The following is a 22,255-nucleotide window of genomic DNA, read 5'->3' as shown; positions in this document are numbered from 1 at the left end:
AAAGCCGGTGATTGGCATTTAACCAAGGCTTTTCTGATGCTCTGACCCTGTGTTGAAAAATACCGGTAAAAGGAATTCAACCAGAGTATTACTTAGTCAGTTGAAAAAAAAAAAAATCTTTTACAGTATAATGTTATTTCCATGTAAATTTGATTGAGATAAGCAGTCAGGGGGGTAAATTTCGGTTTTCCATAAGCTTTTAATTTGTAACCCTGATGTTATAAATTCCTAAATTTTCGTTCATTTGGAAAGTGAACAAACTAAAAATGTAGGACATTTGACATATTTGATGTTTCCCATATTTTTTTTATTTAAAGTAAGTTATGATGGCTTTATTCACTACTTACCTTAGTTTGATCAATGTTTTCAACATTTTCTGAACACACAGCGTTGTTTCTCACACTCTTCTGGCCAGGGGATCCAGGGAGAGTCAGAGAAAACGTTTGCCATAATGGCAATGCTGTCACGGGAATTATGTACTCAGAGGCGGCATCGGCAAAAGTATGCAATTTGGGCTGGACCTCTGGCCTCAGCAACTATTCCGTGATGGTGTCGGCTGTGAGTGTCTCAGGAGGACGTCTCATGAGCATGTCCTTGGGAAGAAATCGGGTACAGCCAAGTGGGCCACTAGGAGTTTTTCTTTTGCAGACGGATCTGATGACTTTTCTGGAAGAGAGTGAAAGCTTTACATTTTGGCTCCCATGTCAAATAACTTCACATAAAAGAGGCCAAACGCACCAGAGAGTGAAGGAGAGTCCAGGTGGATGGAGCCTCATTTTGCTGGGGGACAGATCTGAGATGTCCAGGGTCAGTGCTAAATTCGTGGTTCACTAATAAAGGGGGAGGACGCTTATAAGATGTCCTTGCCAGCCCCACCCCCGCCCACTGCCGGTATGTATGTTGGCCAACAAAGATTTGTAGGGAACGGAGGGTAAAATGGAAGAAATGTGAAAAAGTTTCCTGAAAGGAGGCGATCTGCAGTACAGTTGAGAAGAACAAAGGCTCTGTACTCAGGTGGCCTGGCTTCGTGTCTACAAATGAGCTGTGTGGCCCTGGGCAAGTCTTTTAAGGCTGACATGCTTCTGTTCCAGAACCTGTCAAGTGAGTGGATAGTGTTGTTGGTCCCAGACAAGATCTGATATCAGAGTGCTCAGCATAGAGTGAACATGCGATACATACGAGCTATTTTTATTAGCAGCATTAATGGTGCTATGTTATTAATAACCTGCTATTCATATTATGATATTAATGTAGTAGAACGTTAATAATAGCACTAAAGGTGATATGTACATAGGGTATCCTGGAGAGGAGTCCTTGAAACTGAAACATCACTATCTTGCCAGACTCAGCCTGAGCAGCTAGAGGAATGTTTCTCTGTTTATTTGGGGGGAGGAAAGATGTCCATATGTAGAGCACCAAACCTTGCTCCTTCTGACCAGGGGGTGTTAGTAGAGTTCTTCAGAACTGCCTACCTCCCATTCAACAACACCGGCATTGTCTTTAACCAACAGCAACACCTGCCACTCCGGCAGGGAAGATGTTCTTCACCTCGAAGCGTCTGGTCCAGATTGGTCCAGAAAGCATCCTGGTTGGGATTCTTTGGAATCTGTAGAATAAGATGTGTTTTTCCGCCCCCCCTCCAATTGTCCTTATGATTATTATATAGGGTGTCATAAAGGGAGAGGGCAGGAGATGATTTTAAATGTTTCAAACTTTTTTTAAAATCAGCAATTTCCAGAGCTGGCAACATTTTTGTGAGGTTGACCCATTCTTAGGGTGATGTTGTTTTGAAAATAAATGTAAGTGTTTCTGGAAAACAACCTGACAATACGTAACAGAAGCCACAAAATATAAGCGTTCCTTTATTCAGTCATTCTTAGTGGAATTTATCGTGAGGAGATAATCCACCACAACTAATGCTTGGATTCACAAGGAACATGTGCGTGCTAGACACAACCTAAACATTTGACAATAAGAGAATGGTTAAATCGGTGTTGGAATTTCCAGTCCTTGTATGTATTGATTAAAAAATGGTCACTCAGAAGTCTTTGGTAAACACGAAAAATGTCAGCTCTGAAGTTGAATGAAAGAAAAAGGTAATAAAAAACAGAACACAAATATTATTTATTTATTTATTTATTTAAAAAATTTTTTTAATGTTTATTTATTTTTGAGAGAGAGAGAAAGCGTGTGCAAGCAAGTGAGGAATGGCAGAGAGAGAGGGAGACACAGACTTTGAAGCAGGCTCCAGGCTCTGAGCCGTCAGCACAGAGCCTTCTGAGGGACTCGAACTCATGAGCAGCGAGATCATGACCTGAGCCCAAGTCAGATGCTTAATTGACTGAGCCACCCAGGTGCCCCACAAATTTTTATTTTTAATTATAAAAATTATAATGATAAAATTATAACTTTATATAATTATAAAAATGATAATTAAAAGTTTTATCATTTAAAATATCTTCACCTATGTAACTCAATGGAAAACACGGATACCCAATCATTATGCTAGGGCAGTGATTATGTAGTTTTCTATTTTTTTTTTTTTTTTAATGTTTTTTACTTATTTTTGGGACAGAGAGAGACAGAGCATGAACGGGGGAGGGGCAGAGAGAGAGGGAGACACAGAATCGGAAACAGGCTCCAGGCTCCGAGCCATCAGCCCAAAGCCTGACGCGGGGCTCGAACTCACGGACCGCGAGATCGTGACCTGGCTGAAGTCGGACGCTTAACCGACTGCGCCACCCAGGCGCCCCTGTAGTTTTCTATTTTTAAAATAATTCCCCTTTAACACTGAATCAACCTTCTTTTTTGACATTAAGGGTAGCAACAGATTTTGGAAAACTAAGCTGACCATTATTTGAGTTCACCGTTGCTTATGTTCACGAATATGTATGTGTTCACCAAGATTACGTTCACATGGCTTCCACAAAAGAAGTAACAGTTCTGTGAAGAGAGCTCAGTCTCTAATTTTCTGTTTGTGTTTCCTTCCCTCTCCCCAACACCTCCCCCCCACACCCCACCCCCCGTAATTCAGTCCCACGTCCCTTCTCTTTATGGACAGGGTCCCAGGCCGGTCCTGTGTCCTCTCCATGGAGGCCATGCAAAATTGTCAACTCACCAATGGCCGGAGCCACTGGTGGCAAATCTCAGTGAAATGATGAGGGGACCAACAATTGTGTTGGGGGGGGGTGTGTGTGTGGGGGGGTGCATCTTCTCTTTTTCAAATAAAGAATGTTCCAGTCTCTCCACTCCATTTTTTCTAGAGTAACATTAGGCGCTGGGTTTGCACGACTTGGAACCTGCAAGTAGATTCTGCTGTGACATCTGCAAGGCCTCGGGGAGTCTGCCTCCTGGGAGTGGGACAGGGAGCCTTCCCATATGTGGATGTGTCTGCTTTATTTATTCACGTCTGCGTCTGTGTGTTGTTTTGTTTTATGCTTGGCTTAAGAGCTTCTTGTCCTTGGGGATCCAGGCCCCACCCCAGATGGCTTACACAGGGTTGAGTCCTAGGGGTGGGAATCCAGAAGTCTCCATTCCATCTTTTTGGTGTAGGATCATAATCTGCAGTGAGGCATTCCCTTCTCTGCCTACCAGGGAGTGGGAATCTTGCTGTGTTTTTGCTCATGCTTTGCGGCATCCAAGAATGCCAAGGACTGCAAAGGGAGCAAAATGACATAATGAGGGGCTTTCTCATCGTTATAGATTCCTCTGAATGTTAGGATCCACTTAACTTGCCATAATGTATGTTTTCTCTATAGTATAAAGAGAGTGAGTGGCTGTGGCCTGCCAGCCGAGAGGGAAGCAGGACTAGTACAGGAATGAAATGAGAGAAGAATGCTCAGCAGAGCGACTTCGAGACCGGTGCCTTCTTGGGAAGACAGAACAATAGAAAATAACTCTGGAGAGAAAAGGGCGCGGATGAGTTGAAGTCACTAGCTATGTGTTTCCGGGCACCGTGGCCTCCGGGAAACCCAGCTCCTGCCCTGCGGCTGGGCCGGCTGGTGCTGATGGAGTTAATGCTGTTTCTGCTCCGATGGAAGCCGGAGGGAGGCAGCTGGTGGGTGCTGGGCTTGGCACAGGGCAGCAGGCCCCGCCGTCCCCTCCTCCTCTGGGGCTGCTGGATCACTGCATTGCTGAGCAGCTGTTCTGCTCCGGCTGCCAGACAACCTTTGGAAGCGCACTTCCAGAAGTAGCGGGGGTTTCTGCTCAGGCCTGTGAAAGGCGAGTTCAGGAAGACTTTGGAATTGCACCTCCCATGGGAGACGCAAAAGCAGTATTTCAAAAAGCCTCTGTCCCAGGCTCCTGGGCCTCTTTGTCACGGAGCACTTAGGTTGCTGGCCCCAGGAGGAGAAGTGAGTGAGGCACTTTCTAGGCGCCCATCAGCGCTCACTGCTTGCCATCAGCTCCGAATAGAATGGGTTTATAGAAGCAGGAAACTTAGCAACAAGCCTTATAGGCTGGTCCCAGCGCAGCAGAGAGGCACGAGAGTGACCGATGGGATTCTCTGGACTTCTTCTCTGGGCAGTGATCAGGATCAGACCGACCAGTCCTGTGCCTGAGCCAGCAGAGAAGATATGAGAACAGACTCCAGACTCCAAGCCAGGCCACTTAATTTGAATTTGGGCTTTGCCATCTGCTGGCCGTGTGACCCTAAGAAAGTTCTTAATCTCTCCGGCTCTCAGTTTCTTCATCCATAAAGCAGCGATAAAAATCACATCTATTGATTAAGCACATGATATACCTTAACTCATTTAGACTGGAATTAGCCTATACGTGCTTATTAAAATAAAAATCACCTTGTCCGCACGGGCAATACAGATGAGTCTCTCTGTAGAGCAAAGAAGGGCTGAGCCTGCCTCTCTTGGGCTGCTTGTACGTTCTGAACTGGCAAGAGAAAGAGCCGGCATGGTGGGCGAGTTGCCACAGTACAACGGGAGCCAGATCGGTAAGAGCCAGCCATGCCCATGCGTGTTATCTTCCCGGTTCCACGTTCAGCGGTACCACCTCGATAACTTGAGATCAGCCATGCTGGGGGTATTGACACCATTGACATCGGCAAATGCTGCAATCGTTGTTCTTGTTTTGTGCTAAAGAGCCAGCTGTTAAACATTTCCCAGCATACCGCTGTCTTCATAGCACATCTTTCAAAAGGCCCAGAGTATCTGTCTCAGCAGATTGCAGTTCAGTCAGGCCCAGATCTACCCAAGCATCCCTAGCAGAAGAAAAGGAATCCTAAGCTCATACTAGAATAAAAGGTAACATTTCTTGAGCACCTTTTATAAGCCAGGCAGTGTGTAAGGGCTTTGTATGCATTCGATTATTTAATGATCACAGCAAACTTAGTGGCATTTTCCATTTCACAAGGGAGGGAAATGAGACCCAGGTTGGGTACGTAACTTACTGAAAGGAGTGACAGAGTGTGCCACATGGCAGAATGGCCCCTTACTATGACTCAGTGGGTCAGCAAATGTATATTCATTACCCACCTGAAATTTCATGAGCCCATGGCATCCAAGGACGCCATATTGAACACACTCCTTTGTGGCTTATAATGGAATTAAAATTACCTTCTAAGGAAATACTCGGTGTTTCTAAGATCTATTTTCACTAGGCTAAAAGTTGTTGTTAACATCAGGCGATCATCCAAAATAAATCATTGACTTTTTCTATGTGCGGGGTACTGTCCCGGGAACAGATTAATAAAGCGAAGCCTACCACTTAGTTTCTCGTCTTACGGAGCTGTCAGACTTCTCAGCGAGAAATTGCTTGAAAGGCCATTCCTATCCCAAGGCAGGTAGTATGGGGAAATCTTTATGTGGGAGAGTTCCCTGGGAGCCAGGGTGAGAAAAGAAACTCTCTAAGATTCAGATCCTCATCTGCACAGAAGGATCGGAACTGTACCATTTCCTCTTGGCTTTGATGTGGGGGTCAAGTGAGAGTGTAGTTTATAAACTCAGTTCAGTGCCAGGCAAATAGTAAGAATCTTTATATCATCAAAACTAACTGCTATTCTGATGGCAGCTCAATAAGATAAGAGGTCTGCAGAGGCTTCTCCCATCAGAGCAAAGGCGGAAAGGCACTACACCATAGCAAGGGGAAAATAATTTGAAACAGCTTTTTATTGCTTTAGAACCTTGATAATTAAAGAGGAAATAGAGTGTAGTGCTTAGGGGTAAAATATGCTTGAATTCTGGTTTTGCTGCTTGTATGACCTTACAGGTTAGGATCTTGACCCCTACAACAGTGGCCAGAGTAGTCTTTTTGAGAAATAAGTCCAATGAAGTCTCTCACGTGATCAAAACTCTCTGATAGGTCATCATTTCACGCAGAATAAAAAGTCCCTGGGGAACCTGGGTGCCTCAGCCGGTTAAGTGTCTGACTTTGGCTCAGGTCATGATCTCACGGTTTGTGAGTTGGAGCCCTGCATTGGGCTCTGTGCTGACAGCATGGAGCCTGATTGGTATTTTCTTTGTCTCCCTCTCTCTATCTCTACCCCACTCATTCTCTCTCTCTCTATCTAAAAATAAATAAATGAAAAACTAAAAAAGTCCTTATGACAGCTGCAAGGTCCTGTGATCTGGCCCTATTACTTCTCTGGCCTCCTTCCTCTCCTTGTCACTAATTCCACCCACTGGATGGAGCCGCTGATCCTGCCTCAGGGCCTTTGCATTTGCTGTTCCCACTGCCTGGAATGCTTTTCGCCCAGATATCCACGTGGTCCTTTCCTTCACCTCCTTTAAGCCTCTGGTCAGATATGGCCATATCAACGAAGTATCCCCTGATCCCTCTACTTAAAATTACAACCCAGAACCCACCTCCACCCTGACTCTCCAGGTAGATTCCAAGTCCGTAGTACTTCTCACCAGCTAATATCCTAAGTTAACTTACTTGTTAGAGTTCTTTTTTTTTTTTTTTTTATTTCCCCTCTAGAACATAATCTCCATGAGGGCAAAGCAATCTTTATTTCATTTGCTGCTCTACTCTAAGTCCTAGAAAGGGGACTGGCACATAGCGACACCCAAATACTTGTGGTAGGAACGAATGAATTCCTTAACCTCTGTAAATCCCGAAGTCGTCTTCTTTAAAAGTATTACTAGCAATTTACAGGATTATCAGGAGGATTAGGTGAGATGACAGTGTTAGCAAAGTTTTGCCACGTGATAAAACACTTCAAGAAATTATTACCATTAATCTCATTTGGTCATACCAGTTTGGGTACAGTCTTCGTTTGTAGAGTAGCTCATCTCTTAGTCGAGGATTATTTTAATGAGTCAGTATTGGTTACATGATCAATTACATGACCATCTATGATCAGGAAGCAAACTTCAGGCAGACCACAGGGCTCTCAGACTAGGAATCAAGGAATGAAGCTACTCCTTTTTATGTCTTGGGTGCAGGAAGATGCCTTTGGCATGTGCCCGTCCTTTCACTTTTGGGGGAAGGTTCACAGCTCCCCCTTCTCCAGGAATTTGGGGGTGTATGTGGCTGTGTATAACCTGGTTGTCAACTTTCGCCCTAACTGTATATCCCCCATTATTGGCCCAGTCCATGAATCACTTCTGAATTCCAGGAGAGAGCGTGTGGTTGCCTTTGGTGGGCCGGTTGTCCATCACGGTCTCATTGGGACAGAGCTGCTCATATAGAAGCTTCCATTTAAGGGGACTAGGGCTTGGAGGCATGGATGGCCATGACTGTCCTGGCTATCAGGATGGCAGTACAGCACAATGCTCAGGGGCCCAGGCCAGGTTTAAGTGTTGGTGATACCACTGATCTCAGATAGGTCACTTGACTCTTTGTACTTCAATTCCCTCATTTGTAACATTGGATAATGATTATAATAACCATAACCTTCTAGGCTAGTTGTAAAGCTAAGTGAGCTGGTGTTTCATTAAGTGATTTAGCGTATAGACAGATGTATAGAAGTACATGATTTTTAGAAGCCCCGTCTAAGAAGCCAGTGAATATTTCCAAAGCAGCTGATCACATCCTGCAGGAAGTCAACATACATAAGAATCTATATAATCTGCATGCCTTCTCTCCCTCTGTGCTCTCTTCACATCGCTTCTGATGAGTTTACACCCGAGTGTTTTCCTGCAGAATCCAGGGAGCAAGGCCCCTGATCCCTGCTGGCCTGAGAGATTAATATGTCTCTCGATACCTCCCGATCTTACGGGAAAGTTCAGGCCTCTGAGTTGAACTGTGTGCATTTCTTGGGAACTGCATGCTGGAATATCTCTCCCATCAATATCCCTCACAGATTAAGTACTTCTTTTCCTTTTCTTCAGTCAGCTCAGCCCCATTATCTTTGAATCACTGCTGTGTATCCTAGACCTGTACCTCTCTTTCTGGCCTATAATCTCTGCCCCTAAAAGCCATCAATTGCTCCAACAGTGCAAGCCCTGCCAGCTGTTCCTGGAACAGTGGTATCCCCAGGCCCCTGAACACCACTATCCAAGAATTCTAATCCTGGAAGGAATCAGGGGAGGTCAGAGACCATGCATCCATCTACCCATCCATCCATGTTTGCCTTTTAGCAGATGGCAGCCAGCCCCTGAGGGTCTTTCTGCTGGCAGAGTCATGTCTGTGACATATGCACCACTCACCAAGTATGTTTCACAGCAGCCGCCATGTTCAACAGGTGGGTGTGGCATCCTTCATCGCTTAGCCAACAGAGGTCAAGCCTGGCTACTCTAGTGGCTGGGAAGGGATTCAGACCCCTGCTGCTGAGTCCCAGGCCGCAATTAATCAGAGCCAAGGGCCAATGCAGGGTCTGGACGTTAAACTAGGCAGTTAAGCAAAGGGAGCAATTAGGAGCCAGGATCAGGGTACTTGGGCAGGGTCGGAGACATGGAGGTCAGGACCTGGGGGAAGCACAGGCTAGAAATGGAATTCAAGGTCAAGAGTGTAAGAGAATGGAGGCTGAATGTCAATCAAAGTGAAGAGCATAGGGAAGCAGAGTGAACAAGGGCACTGGTGACAGTTGTCTTGTTCATGAGCTGGAAAGGAAGAAAACCAGAATGGCAGAACCCCTGTGCAAAAGAGGGACCGATGCCCAGGTGCCTGGTGGTGTGGCCTCCTTTCCTGAGAGTTCTCATTTTCACTTTTGTGTCTCCCCTTCAACTCTTCATCTGGTCTTGCCCCTCTGGGTCTGCCTTACCCCCTCCACCATGGAGGTTGCATGCAGAAGGATGATGAGTGGTGATGAGCGCAGGCTTGGAACCCAGGCAGCCTGGGTGTGAATCCTGCCTCTGCCCTGTACTAGCTGATCAACTTGGGACACGTAACTAAACCTCTCTGTGCCTCAGTTTCCTCAGTGGAAATAGGAGCGTGCCTCATTGTTGGGCTGTTAAAGGAGATTGCATTTTTGTCAATACAGGGAAAGCACTTAGAACAGAACCTGACACATGAATTTGCATCATATACATGTTTGCTTATTATTATAAAATAAATAAATACTTGTGTCCTTGGAGAAAGGGTCATGCACAGGCCATCAGAGCTTGGAAGTTGTCCAAATCTTTTGGAAGACAAACTGCCAAGATTGAAGGAAAAAAAGGTTTCAAATTTGGGATATTGTTATTATTGTACATACGGGGGGGGGGGAGTTCATTTTTCCAAGATTTTGCCTGATTGCCCCAGAAAGAAAACATTTTCATTGTGTGGTCATGATTGGGAACACATGTGAACCACACCCCGTGTAGCTCAGCCCCTTTCTGTCCTTAGTCTGTCTCCCTCACTCCCTCTCTCTGTTACTAATTAGAAAGAAACCAAGTAGAATTTGGTGTTTCCTTCCCAGTCGTTGTAGGGGAGCCTGTAGTGGATTAATTACCTCAAGCAGTTCTGGCTTCCCTGAGGAACAATCAGCGATGGGGCTTGGGGTCCGGTGGCTTAGGGAGGCATGACAAATTTAAATCTCCACCCGAAGGGAACAGAAATTAATTTTAATAGGAGGCAGTGTGGTCTGAAGTTTAGTGGAGGAGGATAAGCAATCAAAAGTTATGTTTTCTGTCTTAGCTCAACCACTAACTTCTTGTGAGACTTGGCTCTGTTGTAGAATTTAGCTTGTGGGGAAAATAAATCTACCTTTCAGCTAAGTGGCGCTGATGGTGGGTAAGGACAGTGCTGACGTTTAATGAGTTGTTACTGTTAAGTACCAGGCATGGTACTTACTGTTTGTGTATATTTTGCCTATTTGACGTATAAAATACATACGGGTACACACAGCACACGTGTGCACACACAATACATGTGCACACAACACACACACATGCACACACAACAGATGCACACATAACACCTCCACATAACACATACATGCACATGCGATGCATCGTGTACACGTGATACACACATGTGCACGTGATACATGGAAACGTGATACATGCATGTGCATGTTGCACCTATAATGCATATGCATGCAAGGATGTGCGTGCATGATGTGTGTGTGTGTGTGTGTGTGTGTAATATATATACGTATATAATAACATATACGTGTATGCATTTAACCCTCACTGATAGATAGGGCTGTGATTATCTCCATTGTATAGTTGAGGAAACAGGATTACTAAATGATCTGTGGTTTTCCCAAGGACCCAAATCGGGAAAATGAGAGCCCACCTGTCACATTCAGTTCTGACATAAGCTCAAGTCCAAGACCCTAACGCCCCATCCTATCGTTTATTCATGCAGAGGTACACTCATCCATCTTCCAATTACCTCCGATAAATCAGGAATTGTATCTGAAGGGTTAATAAAATGGTTCAGTTGGCTGAGAAATCCATCCCTCAAATACCCTCATTACTCTGTATTACTCTGCTAATTTACTTTGGATATGATTTTTGGCTTTGAGGTTCTAATAAATGAAGCTAATTTTTAGAAAGTTTCCAGAAAACAGCTAGTTCCCATCCCTATAAACATAGTATTTTCCCCTGAAGGAGTAAAGGGGCACAGAGCTGGAGCAGATTCTGCACAAGATGCTCGGGCCGAAATCAGGAGGGCAGTGGAACGGGAGGGCGGTGGTGGGCACAACAGTGCTTCAGGGCCTTGCCCGACTTGAGGAAGGACCTGATGTCCCCTGGCAAATCGGAGGCGGAAGTCAGAGCGGAGTCAGGCTGGTCATCAAGAAAGAGGAACCATACAAAGGTTGGTTTGGGTCTTGTCTACAAATGATTCCTTTGCTCCCACAGTCACTTCTGATTGGCTTACAAATGAGTCCTTTGCTCCCAGAGTCACTGCTGATTGGCTCAGCTCTACATGCAAATCCACCGCACGGCCTTGGCCACCAGCTGCTTTCAGTAGAACATTGTAGCTATGTGTCTTTGTGGTATTACCATGGCTCCCGATCTGGAGCTCCAAATGGCTAGTGGCCAGATTCAGTCTCCCTAACCCCTTCTGTAAGAACAACTCCCAGTTTCCTGTTTTTTTTTTTTTTTAAGTTTATCTATCTATTTTGAGAGGGGAGGTGCATAGGGACAGAGAGAGAGAGAGAGAGAGAGGGAGGGAGGGAGGGAGAGAGAGAGAGAGAGAGAGAGAGAGAGAGAGAGAATCCCAAGCAGGCTCCATGCTGTCAGCACAGAGCCTGATGCAGGGCTGGATCCCATGACCCTGGGATCATGACCTGAGCTGATAAAAGAGTCAGACACTTAACTGGACTGAGCCACCCAGGGGCCCCTCCCAGTTACCTCTTACTCTGGAACCTTGCAATACGAGTATTATACAGAGCCTCCATTTTCCTCAACGTGCCCACTCACACACTCAGAAGAACTCAAACAGAACATTATTAAGGGATAAGGAATTCCCTGGGGACAGGAGGGAAACGAGGTAATTTCTTTACTGGTGGATATTGCGTGCCCCCATTAAACAGCAGCAAGAACCCCAGAGAAGAACGTATACTTAACAGTCTAAAACACAGCTCAACACGGGGAAGGCAGGCTTGTTTCAATCATCTGCCCCTTGTTCTGTAATAAAAATGTATTTTTTTTCCAGAGAACAATTTAGTGTGGCCAATAAAAGCCCAGCTAATTTCTAAATCAGCATGGAGCCAAGTCAGCCACCCAGGAGCTCTCTCCTAGGGCAATATTTCTGAGGCGCACACAATCTATACTAAAGCGATCAGCTTCCCTCCATCCTGCCAAGGGGATACGTTAGCGAAGCCCAAAATATGACAAGAGGAAATTTATGTGCAACTTTTACACATAATATCTCATTATGACTCTTCCCAATCTTTCAATTTTAAAAATAAACAGCCTTTGTAATGATTTTACCAGGGGAACATCTAAACTAAGATTAAAAAGGAAAGAGAGAAGGGTTCAGCTGCTGTGATTTCTTTCCTTTCTCCTGGTCTTCATGGAAATTCACTCCTTCCCTCTTCTTTCCTTCTCTCCTTCCTCCCCCCCCCCTTTCCTCTTCTCCCTCCCCTTCCTTTCTCTCCATTCTCTCTCTTTCCCCTCATCTAAGGAGAAGTAGAAATTTGGGGATCTGACATCTCACCTAAGGGCACAAGGTCTCCGTTAGAAGCCAAAAGGACTCTGACTCTTTGGTAATTGAGAAAAGTTTCCACTTAGAATTCAGCGTCATTTGCCCAAGAGTCTGGTGTTAATTTGTATCCTATCCCCAGATTCTACTGTGTCAGTGTCCTCCTCTCTCCTGCTCTTCTGTCTCACAACAAGATTGCAGACAGACACGCCCACGAGACACAGGAGAGGCCATGGGCCTCCTGTGTTACATACCCCTGTGCTGTCTGCTCTGTTCATGCTGGGCCCAGGACTCCTGGCTTGGCATCCCCTTGCTTTGTGGGGCAGCCAGAGGAACAAGAAACAATGGATTGTGGTCACTGGGTGGGGCCCAGCTTTTTAGAAAGACCCATCATTTCTTCCTCTGATATTGGCCTGCAGCTTTATGACTTTGCCCATTTTTATTTGGTGGAGACATCCAGCTCCTGGGCTCTCTCCTCCTTGAACATATGTATTTTTCCCTTCTGCCTGAGCCCTGGGGCCTGTATCCTTGGACACCCTTATCCCCCGGAGCATCTCCCAAAAGTAGGGCTCGGAGGCTGGTTGTTTATATTCAGTAACTTATTTGTTCAGGCGTTGTCTACAAAGAGGAGACTCTGTCCGGGCTTGGAATCCATAGGTGGATTAAACAGCATAGCTGCCCTTTAAGAATTCCCTTTAGCTGGGGACACAGAGTCATAAACAAAAGTCATTACATCATGAAAGTGTCAGAATGGAGGGTGGACTGGGGTGGGGCAGGTGTGACCAGCTGTGCTTGGGAGTGTCAGGGGCAGCCTTTATTCGGAAACTATTTGCCTTGAAGTCAAACCTGGGTATAGGACTTTCTGATGAGCACTGAAGAAATATTAATGGAACTTTCCAAACACCATGTTTCCTTAGCATCTATGGCTCTGAGTTCTCAATCCGAGCTGGACTCCCGTGAGATGGGATTCTACTTCAAGCTGGCAAAACATGGTTTCCTGTGTGTATAGGAAGGAAGCGCTCTTTTAAGGGCATCCCAGGCATCAAACAGATCCGGTCAAATTAGAGGCAGAGATACTGAGGCAGAGATGCTGATGATTTGATCCTTGACTTGGAGGCCTAAAGGCGTTGGCTGAAGCCATGAGAAGAGCAGGCTGGATAATGGATGTTACCCTGGGCCTCTGATGGAGGCTCTTAAGTCCTACAGCATATTGCCTCTCTGCTCACTTCCCATTTGTCTTGTTCCTTGCTTCCAGTAGACATGTTAGCTATGGTTAATTGAGCATGTCACATGCGGACTATCATCAAGATGGTACTTGCGTCCATGACCTCCTTTAACCTCCTTGGAAGGAGACCTTCTCACCTCTGCGATACAGGTGAGAAAACTGGGGTTCATAGATACTCAACAACTTGGCCGTGGCACCATAGTCATCAGTGTCAAGGTGAGGTTCAGCTCTGGGGCTTCTACAAGCCAGGAAGTACCCCTTGAGGCTGCTTGCCACTCTCTTTTGCATCTGAGCGCTTACTTCTGGTTGCCTCCTTTGGTTACCCAAGTCCTTTCCCTGCCTTCACCCCTCAGCCTGATTTTTCTGACTCCCCGCCCACCCCACCCCCACCCCCAGATCTTCCAGAAATGTCCCTCTGCACAACAGCCTTGCCCTTTTGTGAAGTTTCTTCTCAAACATTCATGGAGTCACTACCACCTGCTAGGCTCTGGTGCAGGTGTTTTCACGTGCGACTTGGTTTTAGTCCCCATGTTAAACTTGAGAGATAAACCAGAAGGCCAGCCCCCACCACCCATTACAAAAAGTGGAGGCTGAATTCATGGAGTCCAACTGACATGCAGAACATCACATCCATGTAAGTGATGAGATCAAGCCTTGCATCCAGCTCTGTCTCCCACCCCAGAACAAAATTCACTGCCACCACCTCTGTGATGCCCTCCCAGCTTTGTTTTGTTTCAGTGAACACCATGGTGTGTTGCATTCATAGACAACATATTTTTGAACAGTGAATGAATAAATGAATTAGTATACGTTAGGGAGGAGAAAAGCACATGGAGTCTGAAATTGGACTGCCGGGGCTCAAACACAGACTCTGCCACTTGGTAGTCATGGGATCATGGATAGGTGGGCTTCTCCTCTGTCTCATTGGCTGGGATACGGCCACCTGCCTGCCTATGACCAATCACTAGCGAAGTCATGAAACTGGTCCAAACTGCCTCTCATTTGAATATCTGCCATATTCTTTATCACAGGGACACACAGTGTAGCTCTATTATTATTGTTATTGATTTATCATCATCATCATCATCATCGTCATTATCTCAATTTTCATTCAAAGGTAATAATGCTAGCTGGAATTTTTCCCAAAATGGAAAAATAAGAACAACATGGAAGGGGAAAAGGAAAGAAAGAAGATAGTATAAAGTTAATATTTGATAGGCACTTACTAAGTTTTGGGCTCCAGATTTGTACATAGAGGCCATTCTCTAATTTAAACGTCCCAACCAACCAGCTTTCAAGAGGAGAAACAATGTAGATGCAGAAGGAGAATCACGGAGAACGTGTATAATCTGTCCAAGATCACAGAGCTATGGAGTATCTGGCCAAGATGAGGACGTCTTCCAATTCCAAATCCAGTCCGTCCTTAGTCACAGAATTGGGAATTTTTGCTCTCTGAAGTTCAGTGCAAGGGCTTGGGGTCAGAATTCATGGTCTGGGTGAGACTTGGCCGGCAATAAACTTTGACTCCTCTATTCCAGAAAGCAAACAGATTTTAGGGCCCATCACCTGGAAGTGCTCTCCTGAACTTTTACTTCCTTGTATTTCTACTCCACCAAGCCAAAAGGCAAAGTCAGGACAGTCTTGCTCTTTAAAAAAAAAAAAAAAGGAAAAAAGACTTTATTTGAAAAGCCTCAGAGAGAAGGAGTTAACTGTGTGTCTTCTTTTTTTCACCCTTAAAGCGTAAACAGCCCCCCCCCACCTCTTTAAGTGATAAATTTGAGTCTACAACACAAAGTGGAGCACATTATGTAGAAAGTGCTTATTTTCTTCTGATGTTTGATAGGAATTAGGATTGGTAAAACCCAAACTCTGTTTCCCCTTTCACGCAGCCTGTCATTTTTGTCAAACAAGAAGCTGATTAAGTTTCAATCAAAAGAACAAAAGGCTCCAGAAAGATTCCTCTTGGAAAAGCAGTGGCTTAGGCAATTACCCCATGGAAAGTAAATTTAGTGTTGAGCTTGTGACTTAACTCTAAAGCTGGTGTGCTCTTTCTGTGTGGGAAACATGCTGACCAATCACATTTAATCCAGCCTCTAACACATGAGAGAACCTTATTAATGAATAGCATCAAAATCTCTGGATGTTCCACATGCATGTTGGAGAGATTCCTCTTTGGTAGTGAATGTAATTCAGGTCAGTCATTGTAAATGGAAGGAGGAGGTGATTCTGTCAAGAGGAAACAGGATGAGTGGAAGGGAGAAAACAGTTGTGGTCGATTGTACAAATGGTCACACGTGATCTTCCTTCCTCTGTCCATGGCTTTGGTAGTGCCTTCCCACATTGTCTCTGGACTACCTTCATGACATGTGACCCAAGCAATGCTTGGAAAGTGAATGCACATTAGGTCCTCTCTGGCCACACTTGAGAATCTTGTGACCAAGGCCATATAAATGAGCCTGAGCTAGCCTATTGGGCTATGAGAGACATGTGATCAAGTCAACCCCATAGCCCCAGCTGACTTTGTGCCAACCACTAGATATGCGGCCATCTTAGACCACCCAGCCTCTGCCAAGCCAACCCTGACCAGAAGAGCCCTCCCCTACCCCTACCAGAGAGTCATGAATCTCAGGAAATCATGAGAAATGATAAATGTTTACAGTTACGGAGGTTTTAGGGTGGTCTGCTATGCAGCAAAAGCTAACCAATCCACTGATCTTCTCTTTCCTCTCCAGATTCTAGTCTTAGTCTGTTTACTATGACAGAGTATAGTTGTAATCAGAATTCAGAATGCCCTGTTTTTGAGATCTACCATCAAAGACTTTTAGGCATAGAGCCTATACTTAGTAAATTCAAAACGTTGGCCCCTTTGTTTACATGGCTTGAAGTTTTTCCCTTTCAGAACTGGTACATTTTGCTTCTGTCTTATTGTTTGACTATAACACATCCAATTTTCTATTTAGATAGTGCAGCCCTGATGCTTCCAGATAAGAGATTGTTTGCTAAGTGGAGCAGACTGATGAGACATCAGGTACCCAAGTTGCCTCTGTCTTGAATTTTCTCATAATCATTGTCCCCAACCCCACACCCCCAATACTTTTTTTCTTCACCTGCCGCAGATACCCCCTTATGTTTTGTTGAACTACATTGGAAGGGGTGAAGTTTCAGGAATGGGTAAATTCCCAAACTCTTTGGCCTTCTCTATTATGAGTGATTTAGACATGTTTCATGAGACAATAGTTCCTTGTCTGGTCCCAGGGACTCTGAGTTCTGGCTTGCTTTGATGAGTTACCTTTCCTGGTACAGACTCGTGTTAATAACCAGTTAAATCCAGGATCTCTCCCCATCCGGTCTGCATTTCATGAGGTCTAACAGTCATCATAATCAAATGTGTACTCTTTGGCTGAAATCAACTTTCATTTCAGAGTCATTCCCTGGCCCTGAAAAAAAAAAAAAGCAACAACAACTTAAAGATGGTGAACTCAAGCAGGTCAGGAAAATCACCAAACCCACACAGCTTTGAGAGTTTTCTAGGTACCAGAAACTTCCTACATTTTCTGCAAAATGTGGCAAGACTCCAAGCCCCAGTGCCAGACCAGATGAGCCCATTCTCATACAAATACTGGAAGAAAAGCTGTCACATTTGTTTTCTTACTGGCAGCCAGCCCTGATTATCTCTGGTCTCACCACAGCCTGCTTCCCCAAATCAGCCAGGAAGACATGCCTGTTCACAATCCCCCTTCATTTCTAGCTTTATTCATTTTTTTAAGAAAGTCAAATAAACTTAACCTGGGGTTTCTCAGGGGATGTTTCGTGTTCTTGCAGTTTAAAGCACGGAGTGTGCCAGTAACAACATGGGAAGGACACCAGAGTTATAGCAGAATGAATGGTATCTTCTTATTAGTCTAATGGAGAGGAAAGATGTTGGTGTGGACGCATCTAAGACCTCTAGACTTCATTTCTAGGGCAGAAAGTGAAAACTCCAGTTATTCATACCAGGAACCCACTTTTGTTATGGGCATGACATCATGTTGTTGGTTGGGAGATGCTGCTGTTTGGGAGATGCCTGGAGAAATAGCGTACGGTGTCTGACCTTAGACATCAGCTTCTGTATGACCCGTTTGGGAAAGCTCAATTCTGCCATAGTTCTTTCAATTCTTTTATCAGATAATTTCTCAAAAGCGCATTATAGCCTGAGTCCTGAAACAAGGACAGCTTTAGTTGACAAAGCCATCATAAGGGGACTGTGAGTCAGAGTTGCTTTGTCTCTTATGGAGGAAACTCGTAGCCATCTTCCTCTCTTTAGTTTTTGCTTTAGATGTAATTCTGTGGAATTCAGTAACCGAAATGGATGCGGATAGAGCTGCAAAGGGGCTGTACTGGTATGTTATTGAAGTTAAGCTGGTATAAACTCAAAGTAAAGTATTAGAATTATAGGGCGCTTAATGGTAACCACAAAGGAAATAGTTATAGAATACACAAAAGGAAATTCGAATAGAATTAAAACACTTCACTATAAAAAATGAACTAAATGCAAAAAGAGACCGTAATATCAATAATGAGGGACAGAATGCTATAGGGTATATGAAAAACAAATTGCAGAATTATAGAAGTCCCTTCTTATCAGCTATTCATTTAAATGCAGATGGATTAAACTCTCCAAAAGACAAATATCCACAGAATGAAAAAAAATGATCCAACTGTGTGCTGTCTATAAGAGATTCCCTTTAGATCCAAAAACACACAAATGGTTGAAAGGGAAAGGTTGGAAAAGACATTCCTTACAAAGAGCAAACAAAAGAGAGTAGGGGTGGCTATACCAGTATTAGACAAAACTAACTTCAAGTAAAAAAGTTAAAGAGGGGCGCCTGGGTGGCGCAGTCGGTTAAGCGTCCGACTTCAGCCAGGTCACGATCTCGCGGTCCGTGAGTTTGAGCCCCGCGTCAGGCTCTGGGCTGATGGCTCGGAGCCTGGAGCCTGTTTCCGATTCTGTGTCTCCCTCTCTCTTTGCCCCTCTCCCGTTCATGCTCTGTCTCTCTCTGTCCCAAAAATAAATTAAAAACGTTGAAAAAAAAAAAAAAAAAAAAAAGTTAAAGAGACCAAGAAGGACACACCATATTAACGAAATTTTCAGTGTAGCTAGAAGATATATAAATTATAAACATTTGCACACCTAATAACTGTCCATCAAAACACATCCAGAAATTGAATGAGTGGAAGGGAGAAATAGACAGTTCTACAATAATAGCTGGAGACCCCAATACCCAACTCTCAATAATGGATAGAACAGCCAGGCAGGAGAAAAGTAAGTAAATAGCGGACCTGAGCAATACAATAAACCAACCAGATACCCAACAGCAGCACACTGGACATTTTTCTCAATTGTACTTCTTGGGACATTATCCATGATTGATGATACGTTAAGTCACAAGTTAAGTTTTAGGACATTTTGAAAACTAGGTGTCGTACAAAGTATCTTCTCTGACCACTGTGGGATGAAGTTAGAAAGCAATAACGGAAGGAAAACTGGCCATTTTGTAAATTTGAGGAAACTAACACTCTTGAACAGCCAATGGATCAAAGAAGAAATCACAAGGGATATTAAAAACGCTTAGAGATGACCAAGAAGAAAACATACCAGAACTCATGGGACTCTTACATCACATACAAAAATGAATTCACAGTGATTCAAAGACCTAAAGGAAAGAGCTACAACTATAAACCTCTTCAGAGAAAACATAGGGCAAAATCTTCATACCACTGGATTTAACAATGATTTACTGGATATGACACCAAAGGCACAGGAAACAAAAGAAAAAAATTGACAAATTGGGTTTCACAAAAATAAACTTTTGTGCATCAGAGGTGACTATTAACAAAGTGAAAAGGCAGCCTACATAATGGTAGAAAATATCTGTGAAGCTTATATCTGATAAGGGATTAATTACCATAATACATAGAGAACTCCTAAAATTCAACAAAATACAACTAATCCAATTAAATGACTAAAGGATTTGAATAGATAGTTCTCCCCAAAACATCTGTAAATGTCCAATAAGCACATGAAAATATGCTTAATGTCAAAAATCATTAGGGAAATATGAATCGGAACTACCACGAGGTACCACCTCACACCCGCTAGGATGGCTACCATCCAAACAAAACAGAAAATAAGTGTTGGTGAGGATGTGAAGAAGTCGGAATCATTGTGTGCATTTTGTAAGCACGCAAGATGGAAAACAGTATGGTGTTTCCTCCAAAAATTAAAAATAGAATTACCATATGATCTAACAATTCTACTTCTGGGTATATGGTCCAAGAATTTAAAGCAGGGTCTCAGAGTTATCTTTACATCCACCGTGATAGCAGCATTATTCATAACAGCTTAAATGGGGGAGCACCTCAAGTGTCCACTGATAGGTGAATGGATAAACAAAGTGTGGCATAGACATAAAATGTAATGGAAGTCTTAAAAAGGAAGGAAATGTTGACATTTGCCGCAGCCTGGATGAACTTCAAGTACATTATGCTGAATGAAATAAGCCAATTACAAAAAGACCAATACTGTCGGGTTTCACTTATGTGAGGTTTCTACAGTAGTCAGATTTATACAGAAAGTGGAGGGGTGCCTGGATGGTTCAGTCGGTTAAGCATCTGATTCTTGATTTCTGCTCAAGTCGTGACGTCACATTTTGTGGGATGGAGTCCCACGTTAGGCTCTGCGCTGACAGCGTGGAGCCTGCTTGGGATTTTCTCTCTCTCCCTCTCTGCATCTCCCCCACTCACACACTCTCTCTCAAAATAAATAAATCTTATACAGAAAGTGGAACGGTGGTTGTCAGAGACTGGAGAGAGGGGAAAATGGGAAGTTACCGTCTATTTGGTATAGTGTTTCTATTTTGCAAGATTCTAAGAGTTCTGGAGATGGATGTGGGTGATGGTTGCACAATATGAGTGTTCTTAATACCACTGAACTATGTACTTAAACGTGGTTAATGTGGTAAATACAGTATAACCTTGGATTTTAAGTAACTTGTTCTGCGAGTGTTCTGCAAGACGAGCAAACATTTCTAATAAATTTTAACTTGATAAACGAGCGATGTCTTGCAGTATGAGTAGAACGTGATGCCGAACATCACATGATCACAACTGAGCCAATGGCTCTCAAAATTCACTTTGATATACAAGTGCTTTGGATTACAAGCATGTTTCTGGAATGAATTATGCTCACAAACCAAGGTTTTACTATATTATGTTGTATATATTGTACCATAATTAAAAAAAAATTTTAATGACAGAGCACATTATCCTGGTCCTAGAAAAGAGCTCATAACAGTGAGTGAAAGAGTTAGAGATCAAGCTAAGGGGTCTGCAGTTGAGGACCCCTGAGTGCATAGCAGCAGCCTTAGAGGAAAGGCTGATGCATTTGCTATCCTTCTTCTAGGAACACTGGGGATGATGACAGTTCAATGGGTATGGACGGACCAGTCGTTCACCTTGGGTAGACTCAAGGGCCCAAGGCAGCCAGACTTTGAGTTGAGGACCTTCAGTTAAAGTGGTTTGGGAAGCACGAGTTAACAGAAAACTTACCCAACTGGGGCTAGGACTCTAATCCTCGATATGTATCTCCCACCCCTGTTTTCTGATGCTGTTGTCGAGCTATGTTTTGTTTCAGGCAGGGACAAAAAAATCCAGAGATGCATTAGCCTTGAGAGTTGGATATCCCAAGACTCTGTGAGTGCTTAAATAATAAAAAAAATGACTCTGAATGTCCTCATCACTGAGGTGTATGGAAGGGCTAGGGTGAAGCTAGCTGAACCAACCCAGCAGGGAATTGTTTTAGGAAAATTCAGTCTCCTACTACGATTGCTTGTATTTCAGGATTAATCCAAACAGTCGCAGAGACATCATTCATGGATGTGAATCAAAACACTATAATTTGCTATCTTTTCCCTTGAGGAAGATCCTGGTGTCTCCCAAGGGCTCTTTAGAATTAGCTTTCTTGACAGATTTCTTGAACTAACATGAAAAGTTGCTACCTTGGCCTCAATCATTTTTTTTTTTTTCTTTGTTTGCAGCAAACACATTCTCCTTTGTAGCAGTGTGGTTTTTTGTTTTTTTTTTTCTTCCGTTGACCCACTGTGTAGGATGAGGGTGTTTTGGAGTCTGGGGTGGCTCTGAGTCCCCAGCTGGAGAGCAGAGCGAAGTAGAAGTGGGTGGATCTTGTTCACTTCCTGCAAGGCTCTGCCGCTGGATGTGGACCAGCTACAGATTTGGAGTCACTACTACAATTTCACTCCAGCGGCCAGTGGATGAGGCAAAGTGTGTTCCCATCGTACCCCCACCCTGCCATCCCCAGGCTCTGGGAAACAAACAAACAAACAAACAAACAAACAAGATAGGGAGGATGTGGAGCCATCAGTGAAGGAAATTGCATGTTATAACTTCAGTAATGGATACTATGGCCTAGACAGGCTGGAGAGATGGGTGAGAATTAGTCTCACAAGGATAAAGGAAAAACAGTTGCCTCCAGTTACCATCTAAGAGGGAATTAAGAACTGT

The 22,255-nt window shown here is 44.0% G+C and overlaps 2 long non-coding RNA genes across 3 annotated transcripts in view; both read left to right on the top strand.

Moving 5' to 3' along the window:
- Positions 1 to 22,255, top strand: part of LOC131485761 (uncharacterized) — a 75,837-nt gene that overhangs the window by 5,217 nt on the left and 48,365 nt on the right. The gene's annotated exons all lie outside the window — the stretch shown is intronic.
- The window catches only part of LOC131485760 (uncharacterized), a 35,142-nt gene continuing 26,129 nt past the window's right edge, over positions 13,243 to 22,255 (top strand). For both annotated transcript variants that reach the window (XR_009248997.1, XR_009248996.1), the window contains exon 1: positions 13,243 to 13,846. This is a non-coding gene — a long non-coding RNA (uncharacterized LOC131485760). The remainder of the gene's footprint in view (positions 13,847 to 22,255) is intronic.

Source organism: Neofelis nebulosa, chromosome 9 (genome assembly GCF_028018385.1).
Source record: "Neofelis nebulosa isolate mNeoNeb1 chromosome 9, mNeoNeb1.pri, whole genome shotgun sequence".
Lineage (NCBI taxonomy): Eukaryota > Metazoa > Chordata > Mammalia > Carnivora > Felidae > Neofelis > Neofelis nebulosa.
This window is presented reverse-complemented; position numbering and strand designations above follow the sequence as displayed.